Genomic DNA, 10,711 nt, shown 5'->3' with positions numbered 1-10,711 from the left:
ATGGTGCGGGAGTCATAATGAAGATACCTCGTGCATGTTGATCTGCTTTGTAGTGACAAGTGAAATTATTTCCTCTACATTTTGGTTGGCTTTATTTGGATGAAAATGCAGATGGACATTGTTTTGCATGGTCTCTGAGGAGTAGTCATGGCCACAGTGATGTTGTGATGGAGGAGACTGTTTCTGGCTGAGCTGGGATGATTTCCAGAGGTCTGACCTTCACCTCCCTTTGACTTAACGCTTCCTAGGTGATTAGAGCCAGACAACTTTGGCCTTAATAAACACTGGCTGAATAGGGAGTCATTAATGGTTACATATCTATAGCGCTGCAAAGATTAATCGATTAGTTGTCAATTATTACATTAATTGTCAACTATTTGGATAAGGGATTAATTGGTATGAGTCCTTTTTATGAAAAATAAGTAAAAATTATCTGATTCCAGCTTCTTAAATGTAAACATGTTTCTAGTTTCTTCTCTCCTCTGTGACAGTAAACTAAACATATTTGAGTTGTGGACAGAACAAGACATTTGAGGATGTTATATTGGGCTTTGGAAGCACTAATCGATACTTTTCACCATTTCACCATATTTTACATTATTCTGGCAGATTATTCAACAATGAAAATAATTGTTAGTTTTAGGGCTGCAGCTATCGATTCTTTTTGTAATCAATTAATCTAGCACTTTATCGATCGATTAATCGGATAATTTTTTTTTTGCGTTTTTAAACAACCCAAACTAGGGGAAAAAAAGCAACATTTTCGGAAAAAGCAACATTTGTATTGCCTACATTGCTTACAATATCATCTCTCAAAAAACTAAACATATTAAGTGCATTTAAGTGCCATATTACATTGTTTTTAAAGATTTTTTTTTCAAATGATATCAACCTCAAACTAAGGCATACATTAAACATACACAAACATTACATTAAGTTGTGCAACTTAACTTTCAGAACTACAAGTTTCAACCTGAGACTGATCTGTATACAGTAGGCCTATATGTAAGTATTAGTTATACTCAACCTATTTTCATTTATATATTTGATTATAATGTCACACAGCTCTGTTACACTTATGCTATTAGATCATTGATCAGCTGTTTCTTGAGAGAGAGAGAGAGAGAGAGAGAGAGAGAGAGAGAGAGAGAGATGCGCAACAATCAGCTGTTTTTCCGAAGGGATAGTCAACGCGTCAGCTCTTTAGATCAGATCGTGGTCACCACTACGGATTTTCTTGTCTTTAATTTTGGTAGTTGTGTTTGGTGTAGTTTCATCGTCCATACGACTCTGGGATTTACTTTAGTCGGTCCTCTTCGTGGAATGGATGATTAAGTTAGACTCCATGTTTTCTGTTGACATGCTAAAGCACTGACGTCGTGCTATTATCGTGGTAAGCTAGTTTGATTTTGCAGTAGACACACTGTACAGAGTTTTAGTTTTAATTACGTTTGAAGTGATTCCAAACTTTGGACCCTTTCTGTCGTTTTCTCCAGCCTGTCTCTTCTCTTAGCCTCTCGCTATTTACGCTCTGGCATGTGTCGCCAGCATTGACATATATATAATGGACCAATAGACCCCGTTGCTCTGGACGGAGACCAGTGAAGGCTATTAGAAGCACTTTTCCGGTGATCTCTTGCTTTACTGCGCAGCCTCCAACTGACAGAGACAACGTAAATGTGACGTGAGCAACCTGTCTGAAAGTGTGAAGTCTTCTGGTAGCTGTGCCGAGAGAAATCTCAATCATACCCAATCTTACAGAGACGGAGAGCGTAGGTATATGTAAGGAGATAACATAGGCACAGGCTAATTATTGATAACTAACATGCTAGTTAACATTAGTAATTAAACCTAAACAGCTAACATAAGTCGAAACTGCCTGCGAGCTTCTCCTGTACTATACGGTAATTCCTCTACTGTGTCACAGTAAGTCACTTGGCACAATCGTTAGCCTATTTTTACAAAAGCGTCTGCTACGGAGCCATAACGTGAGGTACAAGGTAATGGAGCCTTTTATACATTGTCGTGTTTCTTTAGAACTAAATAATGGACAAATAGAGTCTTTAAACACGTCTGATGTAAAGTTATTTGCTGTCAAGTGGCGCCAAAATGTATGCTAGTCAGTGGAATGCTAACGGGAGGTGATCTCTTTGTATGGTCAAAATGGAGCCATAGGAGGTTCGAGTTCTGAAGCGAAGCTTACCCCCTTGGTCGCCAGCAGCAGACTGAGCCGCGTCTGTGCGACAGTAATAATGCTCCGTGCGGAAACACCGTCCGTCAGCGATACAACGTTGGTAACATTGATTTAACGAAGCTTCGAGGGAGTCATTTTGCATCGAGGATTTTTTGTAATCGAATTATTCGAGTTATTCGAGGAATCGTTTCAGCCCTAGTTAGTTTGCAGCCCTGCCCTACATACAGTTGAAACCAGATATTTACATACACTTCAAAAAACCACAAAACATTTATTTCTTTACTGTCATACATTAAATCAGAGTAAACTTTTTCTGTTTTAGATCAATACATATTAACATATTTTTTGCATTTGTTAAATGTCAGAATCGAGCGAGGGAGAATTTTTTTTTTTTTTTTTTTATCACTTTCATCAAAGTCAGAAGTATACATACACGTCCTTAGTATTTGGTAGAATTGCCCAGAAACTGTTTCACTTGGGCCAAACGTTTTGGGTATCCTTCCACAAGCTTTCTACAATAGTTTGCCTTTTCAGTGCTACCCACAAATGTTCTATGGGATTGAGATCAGGGCTTTGTGATGGCCACTCCAATACATTGACTTTGTTGTCCTTAAGCCACTTTGTAACTAATTTGGAGGTATGCGTGGGGTCATTGTCCATTTGGAAGACCTATTTGCGCCCAAGCTTTAACTTCCTGGCTGATGTCTTCAGATGTTGCTTCAATATATCAACAAAATTTTCTTTTCTCATGATGCCATCTATTTTGTGAAGTGCACCAGTCCCTTCTGCAGCAAAGCAGCCCCACAACATTATACTACCACCCCCATACTTCACAGTTGGGATGGTGTTCTGAGGCTTCAAAGCTTCGTCCTTTTTCCTCCAAATATACCGTTTATCATTATGGCCGAACAGTTCAATTTTAGTTTCGTCAGACCACAGGACATGTCTCCAGAAATTAAGATTTTTGTCCCCATGTGCAGTTGCAAACTGTAGTCTGGCTTTTTTATGGTGGTTTTGAAGTAATGTCTTTCTTCTCCCAGAGTAACCTTTTAGCTCATGGTGGTACAGGACTCGTTTACTGTGGATAATGACTTACCAGTTTCAGCTAGCATCTTCACAAGGTCTTTTGCTGTTGTCCTGGGATTGATTCGCACATTTCGCACCAAAAAACGTTCATCTCTGGGACTCAGAATCCGTCTCTTTTCTGAGCGGTATGATGGTTGTACATTCCCATGTTTTTTATACTTGCGTATTATTGTCTGAACAGATGAACGTGGGACCTTCAGGCATCTGGAAATTGCACCTAAGGATGAGCCACACTTGTGGAGGTCCACAATTCTTTTCCTGATGTCTTGGTTGATTTCTCTTGATTTTCCCATGATGTCAAAGAAAGAGGCTCTGTGTTTGAGGTGTGCCTTTATATGCATCCACAGTTCTGTCAAGAGGAGTGGGCCAAAATTCCAGCAAACTATTGCAGAAAGCTTGTGGAAGGATACCCAAAACGTTTGGCCCAAGTGAAACAGTTTCTGGGCAATTCTACCAAATACTAAGGAAGTGTATGTATACTTCTGACTTTGATGAAAGTGATAAAAAAAATACATAAAAATTCTCCCTCGCTCGATTCTGACATTTAACAAATGCAAAAAATATGTTAATATGTATTGATCTAAAACAGAAAAAGTTTACTCGGATTTAATGTATGACAGTAAAGAAATAAATGTTTTGTGTGTTTTTTTTTTAAGTGTATGTAAATATCTGGTTTCAACTCTATCTATCTATCTATCTATCTATCTATCTATCTATCTATCTATCTATCTATCTATCTATCTATCTATCTATCTATCTATCTATCTGTGTTGTGGGTATAGGTGTGTACTTTGTGAAAGCAAAAGGCTAGAGCACTGTTGTTGTTGTTGTTGTTGTTTTTGGCACACCAAAGGTTTAGCAACAGTTGTGTTCCTGTGTCTGTCTTCATGTGGGGATACAGGAACATATATATATTGAACAAACTTTTGGCCCTCCTGGCTTCCCGCCCTGCCAGCGTAAAAGTGTTAATATCAGCGAGGACAAAGAGCTCAGTCCGACTCTTAAGCAGACCAACATGTGTGTGTCATGTTATTTGTAACCAGAACAGATCGATATACTAAACAGATAGATACTTTAATAAGGACAAGAAAAGACCACAATGCACTTATACTGTATATATGTATATCGCAGCCAAGGTAAGCACATCCAACCTCGTTCAACTTTTTAATAAGTTATTTCACGATTTCTGTACCAGTTTAACAGAAAAGATTTAGTGAAGAAGTTAGACCATAAATATCACTTAAATCAGCATTTAATTGATTGTATAGTAAAAGAAGATTCTGTGAGTACAATGTGTATAATGTACACATTGAATTATGTGAAGTCTGGCTGAAGCTGGTGAGTTATTCTACTCTATCAGGCACTTTGAAAGTCAACAGTTTTGTCCTAAACATAGCTAGCTGCTAACGTGTTGGAGAAGGCTTGGCGTGTCATAAAACTTGGTTAGTTTGGGAAGTGGTGATTTTCGTTTGTTCAGGCTGCAGTTGAAACAGGTGGGTGTCACTCATTCTCTGTACATGAACATGAACCCAGGGTGCACAAATACATGGTTTCCTGCTGAGAAAATGGTTCCTGCCCCAACTATCACAACGCTTCTCCCCCATCCTCCCCCTCTCTCCCACCTCAACACGCATCACTTACCAACCCATCACCCTGCTCACAGAATGGTGAGAAATTACCACCAGCCTCCTGCTACTGTACATCTGTTGAAAACAAAACACACAGGCATACACACAAACAGTAACACAGTTTAATTTATTCCCCTTGTTATTTATTCATCTTATTCTCTTTGCACTCTCCTTGTAATATCCAAGGAACAGTAGTCTCCAAGAAGGCACTGTGATCAGAATCTTCTTCAGTGCATGTTGCTCACTTATAAGGTTTCATTAATAAAATGAGTAGGGGGATTACATTTGCAGTCCGTTCTTGGCAACTGCTGCCTTTCTTACCATGTGGGATTTTTATATACACATTCAGGTTTTGCACATGCACTCTTAAAACCTGTTAATGTGTGAATGGCACATCATTCATCAAAATAGACTTGTTGTTTGTCATCTTTCGTTAATTCCATTTTCTCTGGGATGGGCAGATGCTTTTAGCAGCCCTGCAGGATGTTTTGGTCTCACCCACACAGTGTGTACTTAAACTTAAATCAGTTGTGCTACTTACAGAGGTGTGGACTTTAATACTCATGTCTTTAGACTTTAGCCTTTTGACTTGGAATTACTTTATATACCTTCCCAAGTGTGAAGATTTAAAATGATCTCAGTAAAAAGTGTGCAATCAAGTTGCAGCTTGGCAGTGTAGACCTGCAGTAAAGAAACATACTTGATTAGGACTTGAAACAAAATGTAGGATTTTGGGCTTGAGACTTTCTTGTAACTTGCAAAAAAATGACTTTAACAAATCTCTGACAACGTAATGTAACTGGGGGCGGCAGTAGCTCAGTCCATGAAGAGGTACCAGATGACCTCCTGAGCAAGGCACCGAACCCCCAACTCCTCGGGGACCCATCCTGTGAAGCAGCTCCCTCGCTCTGACATCTCTCCATACAGAATGTGTGTGTGAATATATGTAACAAATAATTTTTTATTTCCCCTTGTGGGTTTAATAAAGTATATATTCTTTTTTTTACTTTTTTAAGTTACGCTAGAGTTTTTGACCACTAGTAGTGCCATAGAGGAATGCTTTTACACACAATGCATTTTGGTGTATCTAGTTTTTTTCGAGTTTGTGCGAACCATAGACACCTAACCCTAACCCAGATACATAAATAGTTTATTGCACTGACTAACCCGACTCTGTATTCTGATCCTGATACTCCATCGAAAAAATTGATCATTTCAGATATTTGAAATTGTGATATGTACTGTATATCCCCTCTTATTGATCAGGATGACATGGCAGATCTATAATTACCTGAATCCTCTGGCACAGGAACTACACTCTGTAGGGGTGCTCATCAACTCCCTCTCTTACCCTTAGTGTGTGTGTGTGTGTGTGTGTGTGTGTGTGTGTGTGTGTGTGCGTGTGTGTGTGTGTGTGCGTGTGTGTGTGCGTGTATTTCAGCATATGCAGTACTGTGTGCACAATTAACAATAGTTTTTAACTTTCTTCGTCCTGTATATCATATGAATGTATGTGTATGTGCACCTATATCTATTTTAATATGTACTATAGGCGCCTGTCAGCACTATGTATGTATGTGTGTGTGTGTGTATAAATCAACAGCATGTAAAGTGCAGCATGTTGACAGGTGTCTATTTGAATGTGTGCAAGTGGGACGAGAAGAAACAGTGGAAAGGAGGGGGTGGTGGAGACTGCGTGTGTGTTTGTGTATTTGTGTGCACTTTAGGTTTTGTGCTTGCTAGTGGGAGCAGGAAGTGAGAGAGAGAGGCTGTGAATGTAAAAGAAAAGGGAAAGGGAGGGAAAGTAAAAGAGCGAGAGTGGTCCATGTGTTATGTAATTGTGAGGAATTTGTGTGTGTGTGTGTATTTGTGTGTATCCTGTAGGCCTACAGATTAATCCAGTGGGTTTTATCCTCAGTGAATGGGACAGTGGGGCTTTGCAGTGATTATCCCCTGCAGGCCACAGATGATTGCTTTGAATCTCCTGTACATCCCACACCGCCATGTTTCCCTGCCTGCATATTTATGTGCCTGCACACATCATTCGGCCTAATTTATTGTGAGCATATTGACAGATCATAACATCTGAAGATGTCTGTAGGTGGCTCCAGATGCTAGATGCATCATTTTATAAAGGGTCTGCTGTTATTATCCTTCTAAAGACAATTCAAAACTGTTTCTAAAAAGTTTTAATGTGTAGTTAAATTTGTATTTTCTTCCTTTCTGACTGACTGACCACTCCACCTCTGCACATGTCTTACTGTCCGTTCATTTCTCTGGTTAATCTGCCTGTCTCTGTCTGTCCTCATTTGGATTATATAACTAGGAAATATCAGAAATGCAATCTGCTCCATCATTCCTCCTCATCTGAGACAAAAAAATGGCTGAATGATGGGAACCATTTGTCATTTGGGTCTCATAATTCTACGTCACAGCGAAGGTGGGCATCTTAAATGGTGCATTTTTACACTCACTGCCAGGTGGTCAGGTTGTGAACTTGTACCTCTTTGCTCAGTCGCTGAGTGGCAGCTGCATGCACTTATTCTGTTAGAATCATAGTGTTACAGGACAGTTTAGCCAGAACATGAGTCCACAGGGTGTGTAATTATTAGGGGTGGTACGGTTCACAAAAACCACGATTCGATTTGTATCATGGTTTTAGGGTCACGGTTTTCGGTTCTGTACGGTTCTTGTTATTTTTTGTTTTATCTTTAACACTCCAGAAATATACTTCAGCATATGATATATAGCTTAATTATCCACAATGTAGGATACAGTATTAAATAATTATATAGTTATATCATGTAATCATGCACAAACTTGACTTTAAGCACATTATTGGGACCCTCTCTGAGGAAAGCTAGCTGAGATTTTGATACAGCAAGAGGGAAGACATTGTCGTGATTTCAACATGCTTTTCATTTATTTGGCAAAAAAAAAGGAGAATGTGTATTGTCATCTACAGGAACTTATGTGCCTTTTTAGCACATGAAGATTGAAATATTACAGAATATCAATTGAAATAACTTGCATTTATCAAACTGCCAACTTCAGTGTAGCTCTTACAAAAATGTATCTTTTAAAAGAAAAAGAGAGGAACTCTTAAAGCTCTGTCTATAAGTCAGAATACGTTAAACATAAAAACAGTTTACATTGTTAGTTAATATCCTATCTTGGCCTGGGCTGGAACACAGTCATACGGTTTGATAAAGTTCTTATTGGACTTTAACTTATCATTGCACTTACAATAACAATCCACTGTGTGTGTTTTTGTGTGTGCGCGCGTCAGTCGCGGGGAGAACTGAGCAGCCCCGCCCGCTGCAGAGGCCCGACAGGATCTAAACAGCAGCCGCGTCAGCGACTTTAGAGTGAAAAAACGTTACAGTACATTGATGTTAAAAAGTATACAGGTTGGCAGGACGGCCTGAAATGTTTTGCACGATCTTTCGCTGTACGTTTTGTTGGTAACTTGTCCGCACCTCTTCTTTCGCGCGAAAGGGAAACGCACTGTCTGAGGTCACATACGGGGCACCTGATGGGCACGAGGCTACATTGCGCATGCGTCGAACTGTGCGGCACACACATGCTCCGAACTGAGACAAACAGACCGAGCGGTTCGGATGTTTTTTCATGAACCGTACCACCCCTAGTAATTATGTGTGCAAAGGTTTTGCAGTATTAAAGTGTTTTGGGGGTTATAACAGCTAATATGTTCATTTTAGTAGCATTTCACTGGAAAATAGCACCAAAATAACATTCTCAGGCATGTATCTGATTTCCTCAGTGATATTCCACAGCAGATTTCCCTCTGTGTGTCCTTCCTGTCTCTCCATAGGGAATGTTTTAATTCGGCCAGGCCATATTGCCACTGCAGGTGTTGCTGTGGGCAGAAAACCAGCACTGTATGAGCTTTTCCTACCTTCCATTTACATTCAACCACTGTGGTCAACCTGGATGGAAATCAGAAGGCTCGATTATCAAGCTGTTCTCTGAACATCTGACCTACCTGCTTTGAATTTTAAAGTAGTTATATCTTAAAACTTAGTTTTATCTTTTTGATGGGTTACTGAATACTAGTAGAATTGAATGTGTGAATAATAAAATGACTCATAGCCCTGGCTCAAGTACATTTTGTTAAAGGAGAATTCCACCCAATTTTTACGTTAATCTTGATCGCTATAGATATGCAAGTACTTTCGATTGAAAACCCCCCGACCTGGATCGGTCCTAGCAAACTGGAGTTGCTGCAGCTACGTCTACGAGCTTCCACTGAGCTAAAACGGCAGTTGTCGGGGCAGGTTTTAGAGTGCCTTTGTGCCTCTTAACAGACACAAAATGCAATTAAAATGTCTGTGCCACATGAACAGGGCCCTTACGTGACAACAAGATGCGCTTACCATATCACTGACTATCAGAGGTGTATAGTCCAGGTGCCAGAAAGTAAAAATCCTGCCATGTTTTTGGATCTGCCTCTACATCTAGAACAGGTGTTTTCACTAACGAGCTCATCTACCTGGTAGAGGAGGTGGTTTAGTGATGGTTGGGACAGCTGCTGGACAGGATTTCTACTTTCTGGCACCTGGACTATACACCTCTGCTGACTATGTAACTACATGGAAACGGGATAAATGATGTCTGTGGCTTGCACAGTGATAAGCTTGTGCTTGGAGCAGCTGCTTCATCTGCCTGTTGCCCCTCTGTCTGTCTGGTTCTTTCCAACTCTTGTGAGGCTAGTTCTTTGTCTGTATACTCGAGTTCGAATAAATAAGGGCGACCATCAATCTCAACTCTTCCGTGTGTTCCGTATATCTGCTATAGTCTCCATAGTTACGTTACTCCAAGCTTCTTCCCTTGTGAACAACTCTGCTCTCCACTCTTCACACACTACGCTCCGATCTGCACACTACTGTTTACCTTTTCCTGTTACAACTGAATTCCCAGGAGACAGCACGAGGCTAAAGCTAGCCTTCAGTAACGCTATTACTGTGCATTACTGTGTTTCCATGTAGTTACATAGTCACTGATATGGTCATAACCACTACAGTGCTCAATTACCTATTTTGGAGGGGGAAATAAACTAAAAATTTTCGCTGCAAAGGCATGATCTGTCCTCTGGAGGACATCCACCAGACCACCGGGCGCTCAGGGTTTTTTTGTCGGCTGCAGGAGGCGAGGAAGGCAGGGACGAAGGCTGCTAGCCTTGCTAAGGGAACTACCACACAGATAGACACCAAACCTCCTACTCACCAACACCAGATCGATCACACACAAAATGGATGAGCTACAAATACACAGGGAACTGCTGCGTGATGATTTTCACAAAAGCCTGGCTGAACACACTTATCGCAGACGGCAGCTAGCAGCTAACAGCTAGCAGCTAACTAGACAGGCCAAGCTACCCACCGGCAGGATCGAGGCAGGGTAGGTGAATTTAAACAATGTCTGAGTTGAAAATGCATCTTGTTGTCACGTAAGGGCCCTGTTCATGTTGCACAGACATATTAATTGCTTTTGTGTCTGTTAAGAGCAGAGATGGCAAAAGTACTCACTTCCCGTACTCAAGTAGAAGTACAGATATTTGTTTTTTTAAAATACTCTGGTAAAAGTAGAAGTACTAATTTAACTTCTTTACTCAAGTAAAAGTAACAAAGTACATGCTTGGAAATTAGTATAAAAGGAAAAGTAGCCTTGCGAATGAATACCATTTTTTATGAAAAGCTGCCTGAACCACACAAATCTAACTAGAGTGGTATCTGAGAAACTTCAGTGGACTCTTTTTATGCCATTGGCTACATTTTAAATG

General features: G+C 40.2%; 1 protein-coding gene across 2 annotated transcripts in view; it reads left to right on the top strand.

The window, feature by feature from the left end:
• The window catches only part of LOC120555880 (synaptosomal-associated protein 25-A-like), a 53,284-nt gene that overhangs the window by 891 nt on the left and 41,682 nt on the right, over window positions 1-10,711 (top strand). The gene's annotated exons all lie outside the window — the stretch shown is intronic.

This window comes from Perca fluviatilis, chromosome 3 (genome assembly GCF_010015445.1).
Source record: "Perca fluviatilis chromosome 3, GENO_Pfluv_1.0, whole genome shotgun sequence".
NCBI classification, from domain to species: domain Eukaryota; kingdom Metazoa; phylum Chordata; class Actinopteri; order Perciformes; family Percidae; genus Perca; species Perca fluviatilis.
This window is presented reverse-complemented; position numbering and strand designations above follow the sequence as displayed.